The sequence below is a fragment of the Halyomorpha halys genome, unplaced genomic scaffold, assembly GCF_000696795.3.
Source record: "Halyomorpha halys isolate HHAL.00 unplaced genomic scaffold, Hhal_1.1 Scaffold1094.1, whole genome shotgun sequence".
NCBI lineage: Eukaryota > Metazoa > Arthropoda > Insecta > Hemiptera > Pentatomidae > Halyomorpha > Halyomorpha halys.
The window spans coordinates 32,710-44,663 of NW_027109932.1; the positions used below are offsets into that span (position 1 = coordinate 32,710).

Sequence of the window (11,954 nt, forward strand, 5' to 3'; positions counted from 1 at the left end):
TCAATTATCTAAAAGGTTCGCTAGGTGTGGGAGTATATATACATAAATAGTATATTTTTTTTATAAAGGGTTTTTAATATGTTTTTATTTTATGTATCATTTCAATATTGTTCATTTGCTTTGTTAAACCAATAAGAAAGCTAATCAATTTTGTTCAGTCAAGTATGGAGTGGAAAGTTCGTTATTCAAAACAAAGAAGATGGCGGCACGGGTCTCTTGCCAAAAGTTCGTTGAATCGTGGCCATGTTGAGCAGATTAAAATATTTTAAAAATTTTATTTTAACTTCCCATCATAATTGAAATTGCAATACATTTAAGAAAAAATAGAAGTTAAGAATAAGTATTAAAGAAAATTTATTCATAAAAGAAATCATAATAAAAAACTCAAAACCGTAGTGTTACAATCAATGTTGAGAACTAACACCTAGAGAGAGGAAGATAATCCGAGGAACATTAATAAATAAAGGAAATATGCATAAAATAAAATTTAAAGATTATGCACAAAATGATGATTATAAGTGTATGCCAGAAATAATTACTCCAATTAAATCTTTACTAGGGAAGTAAAAAGAAATTCTTTAGGCTTTTCAATTATAATAAGACAATAGGGATTGACCCATATTATTTAAATTTAAATAAGACCCAAACACTAATTTTACTTAAAAATAAATTTTGTAAGATTGGAAATAGGATATTTGATAAGGCCTTAAAAGTATCCTTAAATATTAAATTAATGTGGTATGGCACTTGGTTGGTGGTAGCCAGATGAAGGGGTCACATCCTATTCCTTACACCACAGCAGAACATGCTGTCATAGATTATATCATTTACTACATTCAAAGTCATTTTTTTTAGTTAAAAATCTATTTGAAATTTCATAATGTTCATAGTTTCTATTATTACCAAATAACAATTTGTTTGCAATCCAATAGAGTTTGTATATCCTTGAACAGTATGAAGTTTTTTCTTTGTTATTATAACTTGAATTTTTATTTTTCCTTTGTATTAATCCATGTTTAGTTTTGAGCCATTGTCCAACTGTATTATTTTTGATCAAGGGAAGGTGCTTGAAGAGATTCCTAAATATTCATTATTTCATTTGCCAAAATTATTCTCAGAATATTCCCTAAACAAGTTCTTAATAAAATAAGCTATTATTGCGAAGATATATTTTTTATTCTTTATAATGTTGTATGTCTCATCAATTATCTAAAAGGTTCGCTAGGTGTGGGAGTTCATTTAAAACACTTGTAAATGTTTTATTGAATTTCATTTTTTTTTAGACTAAAATTATTAGTAAATTTAGTTATTATTACAGTCGGGGCAAGTAACAGCTACTATTTTTATCTGTTATTCAAATGTCTTTGTACATTCATAAGTATTAAAAATTGAATTATTGCTTAGAACATAAATTTTGCATAATTACAAATATAAATATGTATCAAATTATAGTAAAATGTGAATTGGTTTTACCAAACTATATTTTTAATATGTATTGTATTTATATGTAAAGATGTTATTGTAGTAGTCATGAAAAAAAAATTGGGTAATTATATTTTGTTGTGTTAAATATGTTGTAGTATTGAATTTATAGCGGACATTCAAAATTTTAGAAAAGGGAGAAAAATTTAATTCGAAAACGAAATATAATAATATTTGGCTTAGACAGGGAAAATATTTCTGAAATGAATAACATGGTAATTGAAGCACTGAAATATATTATACCAAACTTTTGACCATATGACGTAATAGAAATAAGGAAAATTAACCCTAAAAATAAAAATGGCCCGGTAATCGTTAAACTAAACTCATTATTTTTGAAAAAAGATATAATGAAAAACAAATTTAAATTGGCGAAATCTGACAATTTTAAAACAATTAAAATCAAAGATGATATGCCAAAATCTGTAAGAGATATTGTAATGTTTGATATGCGTATTAGCTCTTTGGCATAACTCCCCTACCTGTTATAAGTCAGTTGAATACAGTGTTATGTTAGAGGCTAACCTGTTTGTTTTGTTTTCCTTTTCCAACATTAAAGAACCCTATATTATGCTAAGAACATTTCATTGGCGACGAGGATGGGATCTGTCCAAATAGGAGTCGATGTCCTCAAGAAGCGGATCGAAACTGTCAAAAGCCTCCATTACTTATCACACGATATTCACTATTTTCACGATCACACACGATACGCACTAGTTATGTACAATTCCCACACAAAAAATTACTGCTCGCAATAAAAAACTGTTTCCAACACTCTTGACTCGTCACCAATGAAATGTTCTTGGCATTGACAGATTCCATCATTTCTTATTAAATAAAAATATTAATGATCCTCCAGCTTTTGGAGCAGCACCTTCAACAGCGGAAATGGCAACGCATAATTCTTTAGTTTCTAGTGTGGAAGCTACCAGGAAGTCTTGGCTTTTTAGGGTAATAGAACCTGGGCCCTACCAAAATTTAAGAGATCTCTGTCTACCGGATTCTCCTAATGACAGGACTTATGTGCTTATTGCCTTGCTTCAGGGGCATTTTGCCCCTGCCAGAAATAAGTTCCTGGAAAGGGAAACTTTCTTTAAAAGAAAGCAAGAGAATGAAAGTTTGGTCGAATTTGCTATAACCCTTCGCGGTTTAGCGAGGTATTGTGAGTTTGGTACCTTTCTTGACCAAGCACTACAGACTCAATTTTTAAATAATTTAAAGTCTTTTGGAGTGAAAGATAAAATCATAGCAGGCGCAGAGAATTTTAATGCACTGGTTCAGTTAGCTTTCCGTTATGAAACCGAGCTTACTAGCAAGCAGTAATTTAAATTTAAAAAGACACAGCTGCTCGGCAATCTTCGATTTGCTGCTCCTTATATGAATCCTATTTAAACTCCCACCCTCTTCGACCAATTGAGCATTTATTTAGCTGTACAGGACATCCATTAAAGCTTATGGGTCAGTTTAATGTTCAAGTAAAATTTCGTGACCAGTGAAAATGCCTACCTCTTGTTGTTGTGGATGGTGACTTCCCTCTATTGCTTTGATTCCCGTGGACTCAATCCATCATTTTACCCTATCATGAATTCATGCCAATGTTTGAATCCAATTTTAAAGTCAATAGCATCAGTGGTTACTTAGATTACTTAAAAATCAAATATCCGGCAGTCTTCAATCAGGTAAAATTAAAGGCATTCAGGCTTTCCTTAAACTTAGAAAAATTTTGTTCCTGTGTTTTATTCCCCACGGCCAGTCCCTATTCCACTTCGAGAAGCTACTTTGAAAGCCATTCATAATATGGAAGCATCAGGGTATATAGAAAAATGCCAACCTGGGCAGGGGGGACTACTATAGTCATAGTTCCCAAGTCCAACGGAGAAGTGAGAGTCTGCGGAGACTTCAGCGTTACTGTCAACCCTCAGCCGGAAGATAAGACTTGTAATCTTCCAGTAATTGATGATCTCTCATCTATCAACGGAAGTTGGTTTTGTAGTTTAGATTTGGATCAGGCTTTCCCCCAGTTAGGTTTAAGGGAAGAATCAAGGGATATTCTTACACTCAGCACACCTTGGGGATTCTACCGTCCACTTAGTCTTCCTTTTGGTGTCAGCTCCGCCCCTGATAATTTCCAGGAGGCCTTGGTTAAAATTTTATCTGGCATTCAAAATTTGTTCATTTACTTAAACAACGTATTAATTTGGGGTCATTCAAGAGAAGAATGCAGCTCACTTCTAGAACTAGTTCTTAGCCGTTTTGAACAGTATAATGTTAGGCTTAATCAGAGCAAATCAGAGTTTTTGGTCCGTTCTGTAAAATATCTAGGATACTTGCTTGATGAACACGGACTTCACCCAGATCCTGAAAAACTAGAAGCCCTTAAGAAAGCCCAGGTTCCTTCTAACATAGGTGATTTAAAAACATTTACAGGATTCATTAATTTCTAGGGAAAATTTGTCCACTATTTTGAAACCTCTTTATGAATTACAGAGAGCTAGCTGTTGGGAGTGGGGCCCTAAAGAACAAAATGCCTATGAACGAGCTATCGAAGAAATTGGAAATAAGGCCCTCGGTCCGTATTCTCTTAGACTTCCACTCAGGCTCACTTGTGACGCTTCTCTTGTGGGTGCAGGGGCCGTCATTTCTCATATTACTGAGGATGGTATTCGCATCCAAAACGTTTTCCTCTGCTGAACTTAACTATCCTCAGCACAAAAGAGAAGCAGCAGCACTTATATTTGGAATTAAAAAGTTCCACAAATACTTATATGGGATACATTTTGAAATTATTAGCGATAATAAAGCCTTAGTGACTATTTTCGGTAGCCGAATTCGACAGCGACCTCCAGCAGCTGATAGCTTGTTATGATGGGCATTATTTTTATCAGCCTACTCATTTTCCATCCATCATAAGAAAGGGAATCTTATACCCCATGCTGACTTCCTTTGTCGTCTTCCTATGCACAATTCTTCACCTGTGGAAAATTCCATCAATACCGTCTCTTATTTTGATGGTAGCTTATTATCAGCCCAGCAAGTAGCTTCCGAAACCCAGTAGGAATCTGATCAGCATTCCAAATGGCCCGAGGTAAGAATTGTCAAGGGGACAATTGCTGAAGAAACCTGCAGTGTTCTTCGTTCGCTTTTCACTACTTGGGGACTACCAGAGGTTTTAGTTAGTGACAATGGTCCTCCATTCTCATCTTCAGCCTTCGCGGATTTTTTACGCCAAAATGGAGTTACACATTTTAAGACACCCGTGTACCACCCTCAGTTGAATGTGCAAGCTGAACGGGAGGTCCTTACAGTTTCAACAGCCCTTCTTAAATAACTAATTGATGAATCAACTAGGAATCGGACCCTACAACACAAAATTGACTCATGGTTGTTTTAATGCCAGTACTGGTTGTTCAGTACCGAAAAATACCCCATTCAGTTACTAAGGTAACGCCTTCACAGTTATTTTCGGGAGGAATATGAGGACACCATTGACTTTACTGATATCAGAAAAGAACTGTTCCCATTTATGAAAACTCACTGGGAAAAAGGAAATAAGGCGACCTTGAGATACGACAAACTTCTCATAAATGATAAACTTTTCTAGCTAGAACAGTTACAGTCTCAAGAAACTTTCAAGAATAAACGGGAAAGAAGTGAAGAGAAAGACAAAGAAGAAATTGCAAAAAATGTATGCAATAAACCACAGCCAATGTCTAAAGGAAAAAGATTGAAAGATAACAAAACTCACCATAGGTCTATAAGTTTGGACAAATTCTTTATGATTCATTAATAAATAAATAAATATATGAATAAAAAAAAACCACCCGGAACCAGTTCATAGCTGAAAAAATACCCAATGATTCATGGTGCATACAAAAGCATTCTCAAGGTTTGTTCATTAAACGTTAAGACATTGTTAAGTGAAGAGAGGTTGGAGGAGTTAAATTATGCTCTTGATGACATCAAATGGGATGTTATTGGTCTGGTGGAGGTTAAGAGAAAATACTTTTTAGTTTTAGAACAGAGTTCAGGAAATATTTTCATGCATACAGCATCTCAAAATAGAATCTATGGAATAGGATTTTTAGTTTCAAAAAAAATTTAAAAATAGAATAATTGAATTTAAAGAAATAAGTTACAGACTATTCTGTGTTAAAATTGCAAATAACTCCTATTAAACACATAACTATTGTACAATTACATGCCTCTACAATGGAAGACTCAACAGAAGTAAAGGAAAAATTCTATGAACAATTGGGTCTATTAGTGTCTAGCTTTAAAAGAAAAAACAATTGGATTGTTGTGATGGGAGATTTCAATGGCAGAATTGGAGTCAAACTATATGGCGAAGACCAAGTTATGGAAGATTGGGGATTTGGTGAAAGGAATGAAGGTGGCTACCGAATCATAAACTTCTGCTCTAATCAACGTTTGAAAATTGTCAACTCATTCTTTAAAAAAAGGGCAAAGGCAAAATGGATATGGTGTTAATCCAAAGGCCTCAAGTTTGAGCTAGACTATTTTCTTACTAATCAAATCAATCTAGTAAAAAATCTAGAGATCATAAACAGTTTCAATTTTAACACAGATCACAGGCTGCTAAGAGCGGAGTTATATGTTGAAAAGTTCAAGGAAAAGAGACCATTTAAAGTGAAAAAGAAAACTGTTATTCTTCAAGAACAAACCCAAATAGAGAAATTCCGTACGAATTTCTCAAAATATATTGAGAACAGTCAAACATGTAGAGAATAAAATACTTCCTTTACTGTACAGGAAAACCATAACCTCATCTCTAAAGCTATTGATGATATAATTACACAGGTTCCCAGCTTCGTTAGAAATAAAAAATGTAAACTATCCGAGGATAGTAAAGAACTTTTTATTATTCACAAAAGGATAAAAGAAAGAAGTGATACTTCGGAAAGCAAAAGAAAAGATCTCACAGTCATAAATAATCAAATTAGGAAAAGTATAAAAGAAGATCTGGAAAAGCACAATATAAATATTATAGAAAACATTTTAGCAGAGAGCATAAAGAACTGTCCAAAGGCAAACAATGGATGGTTGCTCTGGAAAACAATAGAAGAGAGGTTGTTACCAATAGGGAAAATATGAGCAGAGTAGCCATAAAATATTTCAAAAAACTTTATAAAAGTAACAGAGAAACTTTAGAAATAAGAAAAGAAAGAAAGATGGTCAAACATTTAGGGAAGTTCCACCAATAATGGAAGAAGAAGTAGCTTTTATTTTGAAAAAAATCAAATCCCAGAAGACTCCGGGGCCGGATAACATCAGTGAAATGAAATTTAATTGAAATTTTAATGAAAATTTAAAAGCAGGAGGGAATATTCTAATTAAAGAACTGACAGAATTGTTTAATTTGATTCTTAAACAACAATGGAAAACCGCAAAAATAATTCTGCTGTATAAAAAAGGCAACAAGTATAGAGAATTATTGGCCTATCTCCCTCTGTTCAACTATGTCCAAAGTTTTCACCAGTGTTCTCAAACAACAGCTAACAAAAAGAATAATGGAATGTGTTGACAAAGAACAAGCAGGTTTTAGGAAGGGATTTTCGACAGTGGACCACATTCAGACTGTAAACCAAATCATCGAGAAAGCAAATGAATATAACTTCTCTCTATATCTTGGTTTCCTTGGATTAAGAAGGCTTTATAAGAAGTTTACAGTATATATTATGACTGCAAAGAAAGGGCAATGCTTTGATATGGAGAGGGATGTGCAACAGGATGATCTGGTATTCCCAATTTTGTTTGTTCTTGTGTTGGCGATGGTGTTCTGGCGTCTTGGATGGGAAGAAGTAGGTATCAATATAATGGAAAATGGCTGAGCAACCTATGTTTTGCAGATGATATTGTGCTCTTTGCAAAAGGCATGGAACAACTGAGAGAAATGATGAAGCGGCTTTTGGCATTGTGTGAAGAGGTTGGTCTTTATCCAAACTACCAGAAGACGAAACTTATGACAAATGGCGTAAAAGAGGAGCGTGAAATTAACAACCATAAGTTGGCATATGTTGAAGAATATGTCGGGGTTGTCTGGTCTTAAGCGATTTCTCCAGCCTGATATCTCTTTACAGAAGGCCCACGACAAGGTGTATTCATTATAAGTTAGGAACGGCCGTGCCAGAGGATGAGCCATGGACACTGACGCAGGTAGAGGAGGTCTAGGTGAGAGAGTCTGAGGTAGAGTAACAGTTCTAGATGCCGAGATGAAGCGGACGGACTAGAACTGTCAAGATAGGAGCCAGCTTACTAGTTGCCGAGATGAAGCGGACGGACCAGTAAGCTGATAAGGCTAGGTGTAGCTCTAGTTGCCGAGATGAAGCGGACGGACTAGAGCCGGGGAGAGACGTGAAATTACACTGGTTGCCGAGATGAAGCGGATGGACCAGTGTAACCGTTAAGGATTAGGTTACAATCTTAGTTGCCGAGATGAAGCGGACGGACTAAGATTGATGGAAGAATAGATTGGCAATGAACTTCTCTATCTCAAGCAGTGTATACGCCACCTGTGCCATGACTAGACCCAGGTAAGGAGGTGGATCTAAGATCGAATTGGGGGATTTAGAGTCCCTTATTTATAGGCCTAGTCCATGCGGCTGTGACCGAGAAGCGGTCGGTACATGTCTGCTTGAGATAGATTCGTGCATTGGATTGTTATCATTTATTATTCATTGTACAGATATTGCTAAGTATAATGTACAGAAATTATTAATATTTAAAAATGACAATGTCTTTTTACAAAATAATGCAATATGTAAATTTGGGAGCTTCAGTGAGGCTCGAGGTGGAGCGCTCTGGTGAGTTGTGGTCCAACCACTTGCTCCCTCTCGCTACAAATATATTTATCTGGGTCAGTTAATATCATTCATGGATAGAGGAGCAAAAGAGGTCCAGAGGAGATTGACACTCGGTTGGAAAAAGCTTTGGTCCCTTAGGCATATAATGAAGGGAAAAACAAAGACCTTCAAAAGAAAATATGGAGCAATATGTTCAAGAGGATGGAAGGGCCCTCTGGTGGAGAGCTGCTAGGGACAGGGATGTCTGGAAGAAAAAAAGGGAAAGAACTCGCCTTCCAATAGGGCTGGTCACCCTGGGAAGTGACTATTACTCCTGAAAGGGAAGGCCTATGCAGGAAAGGATACAGAAAGATGGAAAGAAAGAAGAAGAAAAGAAAATTGATAGAAGTTAATGTTTTGTCAACTATTATATGTATATTATATAATGTTTTTTTTCTCTCTATCTTCTTTAAATGTTTATATTATATTTGTTATGATTTTAATTTATTGCATAAATAAAAGGCTATTTCATTTCATTTCATTGAAATTTACAACTGTACATTATAACTATACATTTAGTAAATTTGAAGTATGTTATTATGGAATGATACAGGCATGTAGAGAAACTACCAGTTGGTAGCACTTTAAAGAAGTTTTAACATTAGCAGGTCTCATGGCCATCTTCTTTTCAGGCTCCTCGGAGATTGTCAGAAATGGAAGAGGAAGCAAGGTTAGAAACTAGTGGGTTTGGATGGTTAGGGAGTTTATAATGGAAGGAATGATATCTAGTTCAGGCTAGTTTGGTTACATATGGATCATCAAGGTCTTTATGTATGATTTTATTTGTGACAAAGTAAGGAGCATTGAGAATTTTACAAAGAGATTTTGGAATGTAAGGATTGGATACGAGAGGAATTCAAAGGTTTAGTGGCGCCAAAAAGCTCAACTCCGTATATCCAGATTGTCTTTTTACAGTCATGTAGATAAGTCTTTTGTAATGAATTAGAAGTTTTGAATGTTTGTCTAGTAAGTGCTGTAATAGTTAGAACCAACATGTAGTTTCCTGTCTTTTCAGCCTTGTGTGAGGATTCCAGGTTATTCGTTTGTCCAGATGTAGTCCAAGGTAGCGGATCTGTTCGACAGGTGTAAGAACAACATTATTAAAGGATACTCTAGGGCAGTCGGTAGGTTTATGACGAAGGGTAAAGGTGATTTGATGAGATTTATTTTAATCCTCCAATTATGACATCATTCTTCGAGGGCTGTGATATGGGATTGGGGAGTTTGGGATACAATTAAAGAGTTATTATTAACTGTGAGCCCACATATGTCATCGGCATAAGTGATGAAGGTAGTGTTAGGATTGGTTGGGATGTCAGCTGTGTAGATGGTGTAGAGGATGGGACCAAGAATACTACTTTGAGGAACACCAGCAGACTGAGAATTGAGGGATGAATAGGAACCATTGTGGTTTATTTGGAATAATCTATCAAAGAAAGGAATGGATGATGAGAAAGTATGTGAGAGGTAGGAATTTACGGAGTTTCTAAAGCAGTCCTGGGTACCAAACTCAATCAAAAGCCTGTTCTACATCGAAAAAGACTCCCGCACAGTACGTTCCACGTTCCAAAGAAGATGAGACAACGTCCACCACATGATGACATCACTGGATAGTGGAGTGGGATGTTCGGAATCCAAACTGGTGATCAGGAATTATATGATTGGAATCTAGAATGGGGTGTAGGCGTTTCAGAATGAGTTTTTCGAGGATTTTTTTCCATGATCGGTAAGAGAAAGATAGGGCAGTAGGAGGATGAATATTCTGGCGGCTTTTGGGGTTTGCGGGTAGGTAATCTTTGAATGATACTGGATATTTCTGAAGGATGAAATGCTTTAGGTGGGAAGGTCATTTGGAGCGGAATATTTAGTTCTGCTTCAGTACATTCAAGGTGAATTGGATTAAGGATATCAGGATGTGAAATAAAGGTTTTAGAGGTTGTGAAATAAAGGTTGTCCGAACGTTTGTGATTTTTCTTCATCAGTTCTGGTCCAGGATTGGGATTCGGTGAGAAGTGGGTGATTAAAATTCAGGGGTTTTTAAGTGTTTCTTGTGTGTTTGTTTTCTAAGTCACATTTAAATTTGTCCCAGTTGACTTTTCCTGTAATCAATGAAGGAGCGGGGGGCTTAGGTTCGAAGTTTGAAGTTAAAAAAAGTAGAACTGGACTATGATCTGATGATAGATCATACAGGGATTCAACAATGGCTTGGGAGGAGGAAATCGGGGAGGTTATAAATATGTCTAGGATATCAGGGGGTAAAATACTAATTATTATACTAACTAATTATTAAAATCTACAATTTACAGAGTATAATTTAAGATTGATAACTAATAACATTATTTACAATTGTCTATTACTCTGTGTTCAACATTTCTGTGATACCACTAAGTCTTAATTTGTACCAAAACTGAATAAGGGTGAAATTTGTGCCCTCATGAACTATTTTGACAATTAATAAAACAAACACCTACACTTACTCAGCCTAAACCAACTGTAAAATTTACTATACAATTCCTTGCATACCGACACTTTCAGAGTGTATATCAAGGAGGAAAAACTTTATTTAAATTATAAAGTTGTGCTGCCCAACTTCATTGGGTTGCTAATCATACAGCATACTCATTTCAGTCTAATCAGACAATATTTTTAATCTTATGATAAATAGGCCTAGATAAGTAAGTATACAATAATAAATATAAACAGTAGTAATGTATAACATTGGAATATGACTTATTTTTTCTTTTTTTCTCTTTTTTTCCCTTTGTTTCATCTCTTTGGTTCTTATATCTTTTTTTTTTTTCTACCTTTTCCCTTTCCCCTTTTTTTCTTTTTCCTTTCATATTTTGGTTTCAACCCAATGTGCCTTTACAAGAATAATGGATAAAGTGTAAAATAATAAATAATAGAGATATGAAAAATTATATAAAAGATAATTAAAACAAAGACAAAAAAAATTACATTTACATACAAAAAAAACCACAAATACCAACGATTAAGACCAATGCCACTTTACACAAATACGAAAGACAAAGACAAAATAGAGTTACAATCTGATATAATGTATGAAATTCCCTGTGAACAGAACTGTGGGAAATCCTATTTTGGAACCTCAGAATAGTATCTCAAAAGAAGTATATATCAACACAAATATAGTTGTACCTATATACACTTCAGACATATTGGAAATAGATTTAAATCTGATACACCTAAGATTATATATCGGTAAAAGAACAACTTTAAGCAAAATCTAAAAGAAATTATCACTGTAGGAAAATATAAAAATCGGTCTATCAACAAAAAAGCAGATGTACAAAATTTAAATTCATGTTACTCTCTCCCTCATAATCATATAAGAAACAATTAACTGCATTAAATATAAACAAAAAAAACAAAACTGAAATAACAGACTGAGTACCTGTTAGAAAGAATGGTTATGTTTTGGAAAAACCAAAACAGATCTACACACACCTTTTTCCATTTCACCCATATTCAGTTTGGACACAAATCTAGAGTTAGTGGCAACACACTGTAATAGACAATTGTTTGTAACGTTTATAGTTATTAATCTTAAATTATACTCTGTATATTGTAGTTTTTTAACTTGTTGATTAC

At 34.8% G+C, this 11,954-nt stretch overlaps 1 long non-coding RNA gene across 1 annotated transcript in view; it reads left to right on the forward strand.

Moving 5' to 3' along the window:
* LOC136795929 (uncharacterized) overlaps positions 1-11,954 on the forward strand; it is a 44,515-nt gene that overhangs the window by 7,270 nt on the left and 25,291 nt on the right. The gene's annotated exons all lie outside the window — the stretch shown is intronic.